Genomic DNA, 17,604 nt, shown 5'->3' with positions numbered 1-17,604 from the left:
GTACCAAATGATTTTCTCTCGTGAGTCATGGGCTGCAAGTCTTACGTGCCTGCATCTCAGGTAACAAAGCTCTAACACGATACATATATTAAAAAAAAAAAGGAAAGAAAAAGAAACACCTCATGAATAAAACAACCCAAAAAAAGTGTTTTCTCTTTTTACCAAATCAAATCATGAACTACCATTTTCGATGAATGTCTTGCAGACCTTGTGCTGCCGTGACGAATGTAGGGTGCGCGTCTGTGACTGATACCGCGTACGTGACTCTTTTACGGACGGGTTGACGATCGAGACCGCGATGAGAGAGGCGACTTCACGGCAGACGACGTCAATGGCTCGCGGCGGGAAAGGTCTTTCCTCGCTCGCGGTTACGGCGTCTGCGATACCGCGATGTTTCGTGCTCGACACGGCTCGTGGGGCGGAGGGTTTGCGGCGACATTGCACAGAAACAGCTTCTTTACCAGGAAGTTGGACGTGTGTTAAGCCGAAATTCACTCTTTTGGGGGCTTAAGAAGAGCCATGTTGCACATGAATTCCATCTTCAGAGAAGAGCAGAAGGAAAATGTTTTTGGAGGACTGGGAAGCATAGATGTCTAAACAGGAACACTGAATGTTTTTTACATTGCGGGAAAGAGTTGGCTAAATTCTCTATTAAATTTATCTAAACTTATGCGTCTCCTATTTACGGCTGCGGATCTCTCTACTTTACTTCTCATTTTTTTAAAATATATATCTAAGTGTTATTTATCAGTTTGTGAAATTATTTATTTCTCCTCTCATCTCCCTTCTTCTTTTCCATTTCTTTGTCCTTATGACAGTATGTGTTTTTAATATAGCATCTTAATTTAGTCTGACAATCCCTTAATCAAAATTTTAGTTAATTTAAGAGATTCCTTTTTCCATGACATTAATATTAATATTTACCATGCTAAATGTAATCAGCATCTAGTTATATTTCGGCAAAATTTTCAGGGGTTGATTATAATTAGCGGCTTCTTTAAATACCCACCCAGTCTAAACACGAGTAGTATAAACTCGAGTGGAAAAACTTTAAATACCAGTCTAAACTCGAGTGGGAATGAATATTCTTTTATTTCACATAACCCTTTTCCCAAAGATACTAGGCTGACGTGAAAGACTTATAACAGTATAAATAATAAAAAAAGGCGAGAAAATTCGTAACACCTTCCATACATTGGTCACCTTTCAAATACGATTTCATGTTCATTTTATCGGTCTGCCGTCTGCGTGAGAATATATTATTATCGTCGTTTTTAAATGGCCAAACACTTGCAACTTAATGTGTTAATCGGGAATGGCGAATGTTCATCGGTAATTTCGCCATCTCATCGCCCTTGAGAACATGACAGTTCCGGATCAATTTTTGATGAAGATGTGGTGTGGTGTATTTAATTATGGCAAAGCTCACTAGGGCTATCTGCCTAAGGGGAGGGATGCCTTCGTGGAGGACTTTCTAAGGGGAACTGGCTCGTATACACGTTACACATGGGGAAAACCATGAAAACACCCATGCAGCCAGCCCGTTCGCGGGATTCGAACCTCAGACCGAACTACCAGTGTTCAGCGACTTTACCGCTCGGCCGCTGGTGGGCCTATTTTGATGAAGAATGAGGGCGAATTTGCAGTCTCCAAACACACTTCTCTTAACACCAAACCTCTCGAGAGGACTTTCGGTTCGCCCGTTATGTTAGGTGCCCGCCATGTTGCGTAGGCATTATACACTTACGATCATTCAAGCCTTCTTGGGGATCCAAACCCGAGCTTAGCCATATAACAACCAGCATCATTAACCACTGTACCGATTATTCGCGCTGTATATATAAAGCAGTGATTCTCAACCTATTTTGTATCGTGCAACCCTTTTACCACTGTTTAAAGGTCATCTCCTCCTCCTTCCAAAACTCGAAATATGCATGTATACAATTATTTAAATTTAGATCATGTTTGTAAAGTGTTTTATAAGCTAAGCAACAAAAAGTATAGAAAAAGTTGATAAATACCAGAAGTATAGAAAGTAGACATAATTTCCATTAAACTCGACTATAATGCATGTTTGTATGCATACATATGCATCGATATAGCAACAGGCCTTTACGTTCATTTACATGCAAAATTTATTTCTGTTTTGTGCTTTCCTCTACGTACACTATAGGGATGAGAAGATAGATAATGAGGTAAATAAATGTGGATACAAGGTCTGAAATGAACGTCATTCATATTTAAAAACAATAATTGAACTATCGTGTTTCTTCTTCAGAAAAAACATGATAGTTCAATTATAGGAAAAAGACTTTTTGAATTTGGCATTTAATGAGGTCACAACCGACTGAAATATTTATAAACATGTACAAGGAGTAAGTTGCATGACGACAAGTTGATTAATAATTAGCATAACTCAGCTCTGGAGCTCATTTCAGAAGGAAATTTGGAAAGAACTTTAAAAGTTATGAATTTCAAAATCTTATTGGAATAAATTTTCGAAATTTTCCAGTTGTTAATTATCAGAATATTTGTCTTTTAAAAAATTCGAATTTCGAAGGATTTAGAAGCGTTCAGAAGGGGTGACTGTATCTTTTTAAAAATTATATGCATAAATTTATAAAGAAGTTCTAAGACTTTTTTTTAATAGTCAATGGAAAAAAAATTAAGTATGTATTTATTTCTAAAGCTGTTTTAATCTTCGCGCTAATATCCGAATATGAGAAATAACTTTGCAAATGTTTAAATTAATTTCGTAATGTTATATTTTAAAAGATCTTTTGGTAATATAGATTTTCACTGCACATATCTCTTGAACTATTGGACTTTTCCTGCAAATATATCGTATTTACTCGCGTAATAGTCGCCCTGAAGTAATAGTCGCACTCCCATTTTGAAGTAGAAAAAATCATCAAAAGTGTACAATATTGTGCAGTACATTTCCCCGCATAATAGTCGCACCTAGACTTTAACAATGCAAAATTAGCCAAAAATGTACGACTATTACGCGAGTAAATACTGTAGGTATCAATGTACATATAACAAAATAGGAATTCATGGATATATACTGAATGCAACCCTCATGTATTTGTTCAACTAATAATAAATATTTTAAATGAACTCCTCTGTCACAAAAACTACAACCCAAAACTGATCTGAAAGGATCATACTTACTTGAAAAAAAAAAGCTTTTAAACTCTATAATTTAATTTTAGAGAAATACAAAGAAATGTTAGCTGCCTAAATAGAAGCGACTAATTTGCTTGCTACGTTCAATTGTTTTCTCATCCCTGTCTGTTATGCAATGACTAAAAAAAAAAAGTTGAATTAAAAAAAAAAAAAAAAAAAAAAAGAAGAAGAAAAGAAAAGTAAAAGAAAAAAAAAGTGCCTCTTAGTAGCTTTAGTCGTCATATGGGCTTATGATTTTATGAAAATATAAATCGGAAAGTAATTTTTTCTCTATTGTTCTAACTCTAAAACATATTTTGATGAATTGCAGTTAAAATTATGCGTATAAATTTGCAAAATTAGCAGCTGATTTGTGAAAGCACACACATTTATCAAAATACATAGTAATATCAATTATAGCAGCTCATGTTTAGCCCCCAAAAAAGTGTTTAAACAATAAATATTTTTTTACATTGTAGGATTTCTAAATAAAAAAGGAAAGCTTTGCTTATTGAAAACAAAATTCAACAGCATGTGTTATTCAGTGATCTTTTTAAGAAGATATTTTAAGTCCAGCTGACAGTTTATAAAAATAATAGAGCCTTGGGTCTTTGAAAACGAGATTTACAAACATAATTTTATATGATATGTGATTTTATGATTTCTTTGTGAAATAATAATAAAAATAGTTTTTTCAGAGATAGAAGAAGTTTTAAGAAGATTTCTTTGTAACTGCTTACCTGCCTTAAATACAGATATTATATATTCCCGGTTTTACAAATTAAATGAAATATTTTTTATGTATTATTTCTTTTTTTAAGTATGAACAAATTATTGATTATTTGTAGGAAAAGGAGCAGTTACGATGAGACACTTTTGAAACGTAAATTTCTGATGAAATCTGAGAAATAGATTAAATTTTGTGTTCAAGAGTAACAGATGTAATGTAAGTTTTTTCAAGACAGACAAAGAAAGATGTGTAAGGAATTTCAAATGCAAAACATTATCGTCATTTAATAAAACTGCCAGAGTAAGAAAGGTAGATTCCATTCTAAATTAAACATTTAAAATCTTTTTAAAGTCTTTGTTTAACTGAATGGAAACTCAGTTTGTTTTGGTTTATTGAAATTAAGGCAAAGCACATTAGGGCTATCTGACTAAGGGGAGGGATGCCTTCGTGGAGGAATTTCTAAGCACATGGGGAAAACCACGAAAACGCCCATGCAGCCAGCCCGTTCGCGGGATTCGAACCTCGGACCGAACTACCAGTGTTAATCCTTTTCGTCACGCTACCTTTTAAAGTTGGAGTTTAAAAAAAAAAAAAAAAAAAAAAAAGGTAGGCAGTCTAATTAGGCCTAGAGGAGTACACAAGTAAAATTTTGTTAAGATAGCACTTATCTTTTAATTCTGCGAGTGTGCTCAAAGTGGTCAATGAGCTGCCAATGTTGTCAATGAAATGACCGATGAGATGCGGAGAAAGAAAGAATACAGACTCTCAGTTGTTCTAGGTTATCGGTGAGCCCGGTCTCGGCACACCTAGGGTTCGCCGTTTGATTTTAGGCAAAATTTCAAGGTAAAAATTTAAAACTAATATAGAATAAGGAATTTAGCATACAGCCAAAAAATAACATAGAAATTTCTTCAGAAGTCAAACAACAAAAATCAGCGTTATATTTACAAAATTTTCACAGGACTAGTTTCGATGGTTTTTATCGAACCACCATCCTCAGCTGCAAAACCGCAAATGATCGCAACCTCATTTGCGGTTTTGCAGCTGAGGATGGCGGTTCGATAAAAACCATCGCAACTAGTCCTGTGAAAATTTTGTAAATATAACGCTGATTTTTGTTGTTTGACTTCTGAGTTAGTATTTATTCGGCGTGTTATTGTGTCTTATTAGAAATTTCTTTTCAAACAATTCCTTTTATACCATAAAAATATCTGGAATATTTCTTTGAAAAAGGTTTCTTTGAGGGTCTTAAAAAACTAAACATGGCTAAAATCTATGGATTAGTTTGTGATGAGCTGCCATCTACTATAAATAAAGAAGGTTCATAATAACCTATAAATCCTTTTCCATTCAATTTTTCTGTGCGTACAGAAGGAAATTTTAGGTGTGTCCAGACCGGGCAACACTGTGCTGCAAAGGGTTAAGCGACTTTACCGCTCGGCCGCTGGTGGGCACGAATGGAAACTCAGGAGCACATATGTTGTAAAAACGAAAGCATTCTGTTCAAAAATTACATAAGAAGCACCTTTATTTTCTGTAACTGTTGATTTTTATTGCAATATTATCATATATTATTGAAATTAATACTATCATTAAAATAATGCAATTATTGTAATAGATGTAACAGGAATATCCTAATTCAAAGTGATCCAAATCTGTCTCTAAATTAGACTGTAATTCTGAAGCTATTGAAACCATTTACCTTAGAGAAAACTTCCATGTCTTTTCATGTGACAGTCTGATATCGGTGTCTCTTTATCAAGGGGGGGGGGGGGTCATTGAAGTTGTTTTTCTCAAAACGCACGAAGAGCGTCTAGCCATCTTAGGGATGTTGAATATTGCTTTAAGTTAAAAATTATTTAGTCTACTTTTATTAAATTTAAAAACGTACTGTCCTGAACGTTTGAGCATTAGATGCAATACAGTTACACTTTTTCTTTTTTAAATCGCATAAAAAATTGCTGGTAAAGTTAAATTTTCATTATGAAGATAGTTCTGTAGATTGCAACATTATGCTGCCTAAGACTGTTTCTAATTTACAGAAAGCACTGTTTTATGTTTCATAATTTATTATAAGCATTAATTTGGGCATTAATTATAATAATAATTAGGCAAAATATAATGATTAAACTGATTAAAGTTGGTGATATGATTATCAAGTATACTTTTATTCCGTTTTTTTTCTTTGTATTTGTATTTATTTATTATTTGCCTTGAAGAACTTCATCTGATAAATTCTGTACATATTCCATTAATATCTTTTTACTTTTCAGGTAGTAATTATTTTCTGCCTCGAAATTTTCGCCTCCAGATATCGCAATTCTCAGAGATTTTCTTTCGTCCTATTTTAAAAGAAAATTCTAAGGTAAGTTAAATTTCGCAGTTAATTGATATTTTAAAACAAGAGAACACAAACAATTGTAAATTTCTATCACGTAACAGTTTTCAGCTATGAATTTCTAAACATGAATATATTTTAGTGAAATATTGTCCACTGAAATTAAAATATCGTAGGCTTTTAAAGGAAATCAAAGTATTTTGGGACATGCAGTCAAACTCTGCAAATAGTATGAAAACTCATTTTTGTTATATGCATAATAAAATATATAGATCAAAACATAAGTAGATTGTCTAGATATGATACTCACTTTTCTGAGGGAAAAGGCGGAAAAATATATGCAAATCTATTTCAAAAAGTTTTCACAGCGAACTCTTGAATGGAGGTTGATCGGAGGGCTGTGGCTTCAGTTTAAGAGCTCAGTCAAATAATGATAACTTTGGTTTCGTGACAATGTTTAGTATAAATAAAGGAAATTTCTAATTTTGTATGGGTACTTTACGCAGAGCGTTAATACGTTCTTACCAAATCTGTTGAGGAACATTATGAAAACATCGAGGCTCACATTATGCAGAATCTGTCCCGAAAGAATAAATGTCAAAATTATGCAATTTAAGATATTTTTCACTCGGCTTACTTTTGTAAGACCGGTACCGCCTAGAGCTTAGAAATGACAGTGCACAGAATTTAGGATTGACACTGCGTTAGAATCAGCAAGGCATAATCGACACCGACATACGGCCGACACGACAATATAATAGTACTGCTACTACTACTACTACTAATAATAATAATGGAGATGATATGATAAATAAAATATAACAAGATTATTTCCCGTTTGACACCTGCACAGTTTCCGTCACAGGTATATGATCGGTTAGGTTGATTGAATATGGAAACTCACAAGGGCTATTTTCCTTAAGGGAGGTATGTCTTTGTGTAGGTCTTTCTTCTTATGAAAACTGACCCGTCTTCACATTACACATGGGAAAGGGAATGAAAAACCAGCTATACAGCCAGCTATTGCCTAAGATCAAGCCTGGGTCAGTATTTAGTAATCTTAACCCCTTGGCCACTGGTGGAACCTGCGATGAGTAAAGTCAACACCGGGATGTAATTGATAAAGCATCGATCCACATCGACATAGGACTGTCACTGCATAAAAACCACATCCTCATAGGATCGAATGGGATGTAATCGACATTGGCATAGTGCAGTCAATGCTTACAATTATCAACGGCTCATAATCGAGATATAAAGAATCTGATTACATTATTATTTCAGGTTACCAGTATTAGGATAGACACCGGCATATGTTTAAAATCGGTTTTTCAACTACCGTGTTAATCCCATGCTGGCAAGCGATTAACACAAGCAATCCAACTTAGTCCTAGGCAGTGCCCATGTTATGCTACATTCCCTTTCATCTAACGAAAAGAACACCAGTTTAGGGATCGCATAAAGCTGTGTTTCATTACATATAAAATTTCGAATTTTAGCATTCTTACAAGTGTTCATTTTAGCCAATTATTTATAAATTAATTCTTTGTTGCGTAAAAATGATATTTCCGAAATTCTAATTCTAATTCGAAAACTTAACGTCTGTTCCTTTTTTACATAGTCTCCAAATTTTAATTCGTGATATTTCAGATAATATTGAATGTTTAAAGGGAGATTTGCTTTTCTCATTTCACTATTTCGACCAGTCAAAATGTATTTTTTTAGCGTTTTCTAGAAAATGTTAAAATATATATTGTTTCAGATTTTTGGTCATATAATTATAGAAGTATTTTATCGAACTAACATTAATATGCACATAAATGATCTCTTTAGAAACTGTGTATAGGAGGTACTCAGAACTGAATAATGAAGTTTATAGTAAAGTTTATAAATTTTCAAATTACAAATCAATTTATCATACAATTTATAAATTTAGAATTTGCGCTTGACTTGCTGGAACGTCCTAGAATTTACTAACTTTTTAAAAGTAAGTTAAATTTCTCAAACCTTTACATAAAGTTTTAGATAAATTTAAATTTTACTTAAAACTTATCTCCTTTCAAAATAATAGGTAATGTTGTGGGTATCTCTCGAATATTATGTCAGAAGTCATTGCGGTTTAGAAGTTCTAAATCTAGTATATCGGCTTAGAAGTTCTAAAGCTTAAAATAATAAATTAATTAGACTTCACGTGTCTGATTTAATTACAGCTTTTAAATTCAATGACTTTTCTGTGCATGCAGACGAAAAAGAATTTTGCTGATGCATTAAGAGCTTTAAACACAGAAACAACAGAAATAAAATTCCTATGATTTTTCAACTGGAATATTAATAGCTTTAATATGGTAATGTAAATTGCATTTTATGTAAACTGGGATGTTAATATCTTTAACTTACAAATGGTTGAATGACATGTTATTTTGGAAAATATACTTATGTAGCTCCTCACATTTTACAGTTTCATCGTACTAGACAGAATATAGTATAGCCTCCCATGTCAGATGATTTTACATTTTTGAAATATTTTGCAAGGAGCGAAAAGTGCATGAATATTAGACAATGTTGCATACGAATATATAATTCTGATTCAGTGGTTTGGTTTTGGTTTTATTTAATTACGGCAAAGCACACTAGGGCTATCTGCCTAAGGGGAGGGATGCCTTCGTGGAGGACTTTCTAAGGGAAACTGGCACGTATACACGTTACACATGGGGAAAACACGAAAACGCCCATGCAGCCAGCCCGTTCGCGGGATTCGAACCTCGGACCGAACTACCAGTGTTCAGCGACTTTACCGCTCGGCCGCTGGTGGGCCATCTGTTTCAGTGAAACGGCAAAGGAATTTAATTAAACTTAAGGCAATAGATTTCATTTTAATTTAAAAATTTTAAAATAAATAATAAATGAGCTTCATGTATTTTTAAGTATTAGGATGTGCATTTATACATATATAAATATGGGTATAGTTTTAAGACAGACATTTTAAAGGAGACAAAGTCTTAACTGTGAGCCCTTACGGTATTTTGCTTTATTTTCACTTTTAGTTATTTATTTTTTTAATATGGAGCAGAGTTATATGAATTTCCTTGAGTCCTTTTAAATCGATGTATGTTGGTAGACGTAGCTTTTTTATTCAAATTCGGGGAATTTTGTGTGCATGCAGACAAAAAAATTAATTTGCGACTCAATAGGGCGAGATTTACTATAAACTTAGGAATATTATTTCTGCTCTCGAAGGTACTGCTCTTCTCACGAAAGCAGATTATGTTGATTTGCTACTGAAAGGTTGCATAAAAATGGGATTGCTTTCGTTTTAGACACGTGGATTTCGTGACGCTGTTGACTTTCTTTTTTTTCTTCAGGTCTTCCTTTACATAGTTTCGTGAGGTGCAGGGAATCTGAAACTCTAGTCGTAGATTTTGAAACACTACCTGTACACTTATCTGGATACAAAGGTATCAGTTTATTTTTGCCACTGACCTTTTTTCAGAAAGAAAAAAATAAGGAGCATTATTTTGTTAAAGAAGATAAGTTTTACTCAAAACTGAAAATGAAGTGAAAAAAATCCTCAGAACTATGAATTTCATATAATAGCAATCGGCTTGCAATTTTAAATGAATAGCCTGAAAGAATGTTTTCAGTTTTAGTAAGCCATTATTATCAAGAAGTGTAAGCCATTGTTAAAGAAAGGAATTTTCTTTATTTTCTCCTCTAAAATAAGTCATTTGAATAATGACTTAGTTCTACGACATCCGTAGATCTAAGCTGCTTTATTTCCCTTCATTTAAAGGTTGCCAGAGATCCATCATGATTTGGAAAGAATAATACAAGTAAAACGAACCAACGTGTTTAAGAAAAATTAACGTTTCAAATATTATTGCTTCTAAAGCGATAGTATTTGAATTTTATACTAATGCTATACTATAAAATTAAAATACTATCGCTTATACATACTTTTCTATACTATACGATTTAGAATTGATACCTATATCAGTATTAATTCTAAAAGTACGTAAATATCTAAGTTAAATCCAGACGACATGCAATTCATAATGTGAAAATATGTCAAATGCAGTGAAAATATGTGAAAATAAGTAGAGTAGCTGTTAGGAAAAAAAAAAAATGTGATTTTCATATTTTATTTGAAATCGGGTGCAGGTGGTTGGTTCATAATGTAAGTAAATTTAAGCAGTATACTACATAAAACCTGCAGGTTTTATTCCATCTGAGTTTAAGCGTATGGCCAATATTTTAATCTAATAGAAAATAGTGGTTAAGACGCTGAACACTGGTAGTTATATCCAGGCTCGAGTGTCGTCGAGTGGGTTAGCTGCATGTATTTTTTTCTTTCAAGGTTTCCCCTATTTATAATGCAAATACCAGCCAGCTTCCCTTAAAGAGTTCTCCACGAAGACATTCCTCCCTCTAGCTTTCGTTTGTTTTTCAGCGTATTAAAATAAAAACTTTAGAATATTTTTTAAATTGCAATGTTAATATTTATTGTTGTTTTTTTCATTATGAGCTGAATTTAATTCAGTGTCTTTAACACTTTTCAGACAAGAGCAAAAACAAGATGACATTTTCTACTGAAACACGTCGACCAGTTTTCTGTTGGAGATCGCCAGCTGTGTGAAAAACTACTATTTCGTTGGCTGAGCTGAGAAAAAAAGGCTGGATTACAACGAAATGCATACTTCGAAAAGATTCTTACCAAAAAAAGTGCATTTAAAGAACACGTACTTTTATGTTTCAGACATTGCTTTTTCTAATATTACTCGTATATGCTTTTATTAGCTGGTTAAGGTTTCAAACTGAGCTAACTAAGTTTCGTTGCTTTCTTCTTTTACAGGAAACCTAATGACACTTAGAATTCGTTTTCCTGTGAACGCTAGTGAAGCAAATTTCATCAAAACAAAGCTCATAAAGTGAACTTTATGCAAACTCATGAACTGCATGTAAACTTTGTAATATAAGTGATGTGTTAGTTTTAAAAATAATGTGTCAATTAAATTTTCGTATTTGCATTGAGAAACTTGGTCGTTATTATTATTCTAATGATGCATTATAAGCTAAATTTAAGACAATCTTGTGTAATATTTTAGAAAGAAACATCTTTACTGAATGAGTAATGTTTCTCTTTTATTTATAAATGTCTGTTTTGAATTAGTTTAAAATGTAATGCTGTTACCTGACGTCAAAAAAAAAAAGCGTTGAAAAATAAATTATGTAGTCAGGATTTTATTTATTATTTACGTGTTGTTGTTCTACTGCACATGAATACTCTGATTTATGCTATAAATAAAAGTATTAAAAGACAGAATGAAGGCGTCAGGATTTCATTTTCGAAGACCTGAATAATCTTTATTTTTAATTTAGATGAAATTTCCACCAAAATTTATAACCAAAAACAAATTTGAGTTTCCAGTGAAGTATGTAAAATGTCTGATAAAATCTTTAATTTAGTGCTGCTACGATATTAAGACGTAATTGAATACAACATTTTTTTTCCAACGAAAAAATATGTAATAAGAAAAAAAAAAAAAGAAAGAAAATTGTTTTGTACTTCGAGATTCAAACACTTTGACGTGTCAAGGATTTCTGTTACCTTAGTTATCGTAATTATTATTTTGAGCCACTGAATATTTGTCATTGCATCAATTCAGAACCTAGAATGCGATAAAGATATCGAGATATGTTTGAAACTGAAGGATCTGTAATGGGGAATTAGGGGAAAGAAATTGTTAACTGCTGAACAAACACTACAAGAAATATTATTATAGCTTTCACTTGCATGTGTGTGAATTTCAGCTCGCTGCTGATGTCTCATTCTGCAGTTGATAAAGTTATCGTTATCCAGCCATCAAAGTCTCTGAAGAAAGTTTCAGATTTGACAAGGACTGACTATAAATAAGGAGAAGAAGTGAAAGCCATTAATGAAATTACTAGTTTCTTCAGTGTTCATCTCAGTTTGCTTTTCTGGTACCAGTGACAGGCAACCCATCCAGGCAGTGTAATCACAAAGTGTGAACGGAAAGCCTCGGAGGAGTGTTGGGCTGTGAGTATTAATATGACCTCTGTTGCGTGTGTCTACGATGAAAAGATTTCGCCCTCAAGACCTCACGAACATTTTAATCCCTCTTTATGACACCATTTTCGATTACCTCATCCCCCCTAACAACTAGTTAGCTTTTCAAATTATCATCCAGACTTTGAAACTGTCTGCGTTTATTCTTCTTAGCTTGTATTCTTCCTTTTTTTTTTTTTTTTTTTTTTTTTTTTTTTTTTTTTGCTGCTTTTTAAAAGGATTTTTAGGGAAATCCCTTAACAGTTAGCTCATGATACAAGGTTTTCGAAGGAAAAAAAATTAATCCAGTTCCTTATGAGAAATAAAGAATTACTTAGAGTCGTTAGATGATATTCCAAACGAATTTTTATTGTTCACGAAAACGTTTCATGTCAATTTTGCATCCGACGACAAGTGAAGACATAACTTCATTCGACTAAAATATGCAAACATAGTTCTTCTTTTGCTACCTCCGGTTATTTTTGCATCAAATAATAGCCAGAAGGTGATCTTTGGTAATTTTTGCACTAAATAGCCTCCAGAAGTACACCAAATATCTGAATTTCTTTTGCTAAGGAGTATTCAGTAGACAAATGTTTATGTAAATATTGCAAGGGAAACGCAAGGCATTAATCTTCCTGTGTCAAGTTCTGCATAATTACAGAAGGCTTTACGATTAATACGAAAGAAGAGCTCTCATCTCTCAAAGCAAAGCAAGAATGCGAGCAACTCTCCTATTATTTAACATCTTCCTGCAATTGCCGCGATTGTTGGCGTGTTAACATACAGGGCTACTAAGCGGAAATTCTTAGTTTGAATGAAGTGACAGCCAGAGTTTTTATGACTTTTTTTTTAACTTTATAAATGAGATTTTATTTTGAAAGAAAATTTGTTCACGAAAAATACTTTTAAGGAAATAACATAAAAAATCAAGCAGTAACGAAAAATTTGGCAGTAAAAAGTAATCTTTCATTTATTTCTTTCTAACTTAACTATTCATGATTATTATCATAAAATATCATAAAAACATTCAAAATATGAAATACTGGTTTTGGATGCATTGAACAAATTATCGTTTATCATAAATTTTCTTCTAAATTACATTTACTAAAAATTCCAAGGACTAGAAGGGCATTCTCAGTAAGCAGCATAGAATACTTTTTCTTATATATTCTGGAATGCTACGTAGACCCGCATTTTTGTTTATTAAATACATATTGTAAATGAAAATTGAAACTATGTTAAACTATTAAACGTGCTGTTAATATCAGTATCTTTTTTTGAAAATTTATGTGACAAATATCATTTACCTGTTGTCAATAAATTTATGAAAAATACATTAAATTAAAACAAGATAAACAAAAAACTGATTTTTTGTGTGAAATTTTAGCACATCATTTTTTGTGTCTTTGTTATTCAACATTTCTTATGTTTAGAGAAAGTTATGGCGCATAATGCAACGATTCCAGGAAATAAGAAATTGAAAGTTATATTGGTGTTTATGAATTCGGGAAACAAATTAATTTTTAAAACTTTCGAAAACAAAAATATGACAGTAAAGATTATTTAATGTTACTTGTCATATAATAAATAGAAATATTTTATGGCTCGGTGCAAAAAAATTCGGCAATTTCAGCAGAAATCTATAGAAGTCAAGATACAAGTGCAAGGTAAATGACATATCGGGTTCTGCATAAAAGTAATTTAACTTCCTGTTTGTATATATTATATATTACAACATTACAAATCGGTCGCCTACTGCCTTCTAAAGTGGCTTTTTTTTTTTTTTTTTTTTTTTTTTTTTTTTGCCCCTAAAAGGATAAAAAATATTATGCAATTATTTAAAATATTTCTTACATATATATTTTTTCGTTAAAATTTAATAATTTCTTATTACGTAGTACAGTAGAAGTCCATTAGTCCGGCATCCAACAGTCCGGAATGCCCGATAGTCCGGCATCGCTCCGGAAAATTGTAAAAATTTTGGTTTTCTCCAAAAGTGTGTCTTTAAAGCAAATAAAACCGCTCGAGAGCTATTCGGAAGTTTTCGGGGGTAGTTCGAGATCATCCGGAAGCGCTCGGTATTGTTCGGAAACAATTAGCGGCCGGCTAGTCTCAGCTGTCACAACAAATTCAGGTGCAGTGCAGCTCCGTTAATCAATCACGAAGCGTCTTCGCCATTTTTTTGTGCGTTGTTGTTTTGTGTCCTTTCACATCGCAGTAAACGTAACTTTTGAAACTGTTTATAAAAAAAGTGATTTTCGTTCTAACTGTACAGTGACCATGTTTTCAAAACCTAAGCCTTCGAGTTCAAAAGGAGAGAAACGAAAACACGTAACACTGACTCTCAATCAGAAACTAGACATCATCAAACGGCTAGAAAAAGGCGAGAATAGAAATGTTTTAATGAATGAGTTTAATATTGGCTCATCTACTATTTATGACATTAAAAAACAAAAAGATGAACTAATGAAGTTTGCTTCTCAATCGGTAACAACTGAAAAATTGGCTTCTAGACAAACATTAAAAAAACCAAAACTGGAACAGCTAGATAGTGTATTGTTCAAATGGTTTAGCGCAGTACGTTCTGAAGGAAAGCCGGTAACAGGGCCAATGATTGTTGAAAAGGCAAAGAAATTCGGCCAAGATTTAGGAGTTGCTGAAAGTGAATGTAATTATTCTGATGGTTGGCTGAAGTTTCGGCATGGAATTCGAAGACTTGATGTAACTGGAGAAACCCCTTTCAGCAAAAAATCAGGAAAGGAAAAGGAAAACATCAGCTGGGCAGAAGCTGCAGAATCACTAAATAAGTTTATCTCTTTGCCGAGGCTAGTACTAGCTACAGTGCTTCAGAAATTATTGATTTCCATATCATTAGAAATAAATTTTATACTAAACGCCAAAAGTCAAGAAAACAAAAAGACATTCGTGACTTTTTTAAATCTAAGTGAAATATGTTTTACAGTACGTGTACATACATTATATGAAATGTAAAATAAACTTTGTTGTATGTATTTGCATACTGTATTTTTAGTTTAATTATTAACCTAATTGTTCTTATAATTACCGCCCGATAGACCGGAATTTTCGGTAGTCCGGCACCGAGCCGGTCCCGAACGTGCCGGATTATCGGACTTCTACTGTAACTGTTAAATGACTTAAAGGAAAATGACGAAATTGCTCTGTAATTGTTTTTTCCATAATAATACATTCATAACCTTTCGCAATGTATCGTTCTACGACAAAATAAAAAGATGCAATTTACAGAATTAGTTGCAGAACCAATAGTAGAATAACAGTGCAGGAATCATTGCAATTTCTATATTTTGATTTATCGTACTCAATTATGATTGGCAACAAGGAGGAAAGAAACAGGAATGCTATCAGACAGCCAATTATACCTTTCTTATTGCTTAAACAATTTTATATTTAATTACTACATTTTCATGCAAGAACAGATAACCATGAGACGTATTTTCTGTTCAGGAAAATATTCTGTATTTTCCAACCAGGAAAGAAAGAACATATGACCTTAATTTTACAAATGACAGGAAGTCTGGTCTTTTATATTCTGCTTTATGTTAAAAAAATTATCGATGGAATTCGATAGTAAAGCTTCCTTTTTGTCATACTTGATCAGCTTTTGTAGTCATCTAAGTTTTTTTGTTTGTTTGTTTGTTTGTTGTTGTTATTATTTTTCAGTTAATAAAAAATTATCTTTACAAAGTTAATATTCTATTAATTATTTTTATTGACTAGTATTCTTTCTATAAATAAATTCAAATTGATTAATTACAGGTGATTTTTTATTTATGTTTCTTGATATTATAATAACTAATAAAATAACGTGAAAAAAATATGAAGATTCCTAGAGAACGGGCCTAATAATTTTCTCTAAAAAGATATATGCGCGACAATTTGATTTTTCCAATGACAACACATACTTTCGTCATCAACTCATTTCTACTGTGGTATAAGTTCATGAATTAATTAATGTAATAAACGAGAAAAATGTCTTCTTACACCTCTGTTTAAATCTATTTATATCTGAACACTGCCCCTTCCCCACCTGTTGCTATGAGAAAAATATATCTTCCTCAAACAACTGTTTGCCACAAAAGGGGTGCATCAGATCACACCTTTTCTCATGTCTGTAAAAAAAAAAAAAAAAAAAAAAAAAAAAAAAAAAAAAAACACTTTACAGTATTAGACCAGCGTGCGAACTCGAGTTTCTAAGCTATTTCAAAATTTTATCATTAAATCAATATAATCAAGTACCTGGAAGAAGTCTGTGAGGTTTATTTAATTTGTTCAACCAGTTATTTTATGTTTGGAATCTTTACTGTCACTTCTCTAATTCCTTTTTTGCGCCAGAATGCAAATTTGTTCGCGTATATTTAAGTGCGAGTTTGAGATTGTTCAGTCAGAGCGTGTTCTGCTTCTTGAAGGCTACTTTGTTATTCTAGATAAGAGTTTCTAGCTTCTGCGTTTCGTTATTACTTGTCGCTAGTTAAATTCACGCCGCCAACTCCAAGCCAACTTAACGATTAAATTGCTTTGCGTAGCTTTTGAGTATTAAGTATTTAAATTTAGCTTACATTGAATTTCTATTTTGAGTTTTTCGCCGTACATGATGACGGATTTATAAGCACTAGGTGCGCCTTCTATTTATCGATTTTAGTTTAAAACAAATGATCTTTTACATTCTCAAGTCTGTATTGTACTTAAGCATAGCGATAAGTCGTTTTACGTATATCAAGGGTGTGGTCACAGTTTACAGCAGTGAAAGACGTTAAACGTTATGCGTCCAAAATATTTGTGAGAAGCATTGTTAAGATACAAGTCTTTATCTTAGAGCACTTAACCTTAAAAATAATAAATGCACGAATGTGCTTTGGAAAGACAGCACAAAGCCTCTTTCGTCATCAGGATGCTTTATTGGATCAATAACATCTCGGAACAATACGGGTATCACCACATGATCAAGTACTGGTGTTCTGTATGCTAATTCCTGTCCTGTGCTGAGGTAAAAATGATGATTGTTTTAGTGGTTGGACCGGGATTCGATTTGAAGGCTTGGATGCTTATAGATGTATAATGTCTAAGCGGCATGGGGATCCTTAAAATGCTGAAGAGCGGAAGTCCTATCTAGAGATTTGGAAGTAGGAGAGGAGGGATGGGAGAGCATCGGACTGTCCACGGAGTGTTTGTCATCAAAACTGTAAAGAAATTGTACAGTAAATGCTATGGGATTATACCTATGAAGCCACTAGCGAAGTCCTGGTGTTCCGACCTTTTATCCCT

The 17,604-nt window shown here is 32.9% G+C and overlaps 1 long non-coding RNA gene across 12 annotated transcripts in view; it reads left to right on the top strand.

Annotated features, from left to right (window-relative positions):
• The window catches only part of LOC118188830 (uncharacterized), a 125,150-nt gene extending 113,882 nt beyond the window's left edge, over positions 1 to 11,268 (top strand). For 10 of the 12 annotated variants that reach the window (XR_015038944.1, XR_004758175.2, XR_015038946.1 and 7 more), the window contains 2 exons: positions 6,172 to 6,263; positions 10,793 to 11,268. This is a non-coding gene — a long non-coding RNA (uncharacterized LOC118188830). The remainder of the gene's footprint in view (positions 1 to 6,171; positions 6,264 to 10,792) is intronic. The other 2 variants (XR_015038947.1, XR_015038948.1) reach the window with 2 other exon arrangements.
• The last annotated feature ends 6,336 nt before the right edge of the window (positions 11,269 to 17,604 follow it).

The sequence above is a fragment of the Stegodyphus dumicola genome, chromosome X2 (assembly GCF_044657685.1).
Source record: "Stegodyphus dumicola isolate Sdum_Otavi_A_Nest chromosome X2, ASM4465768v1".
NCBI classification, from domain to species: Eukaryota; Metazoa; Arthropoda; class Arachnida; order Araneae; family Eresidae; genus Stegodyphus; species Stegodyphus dumicola.
This window is presented reverse-complemented; position numbering and strand designations above follow the sequence as displayed.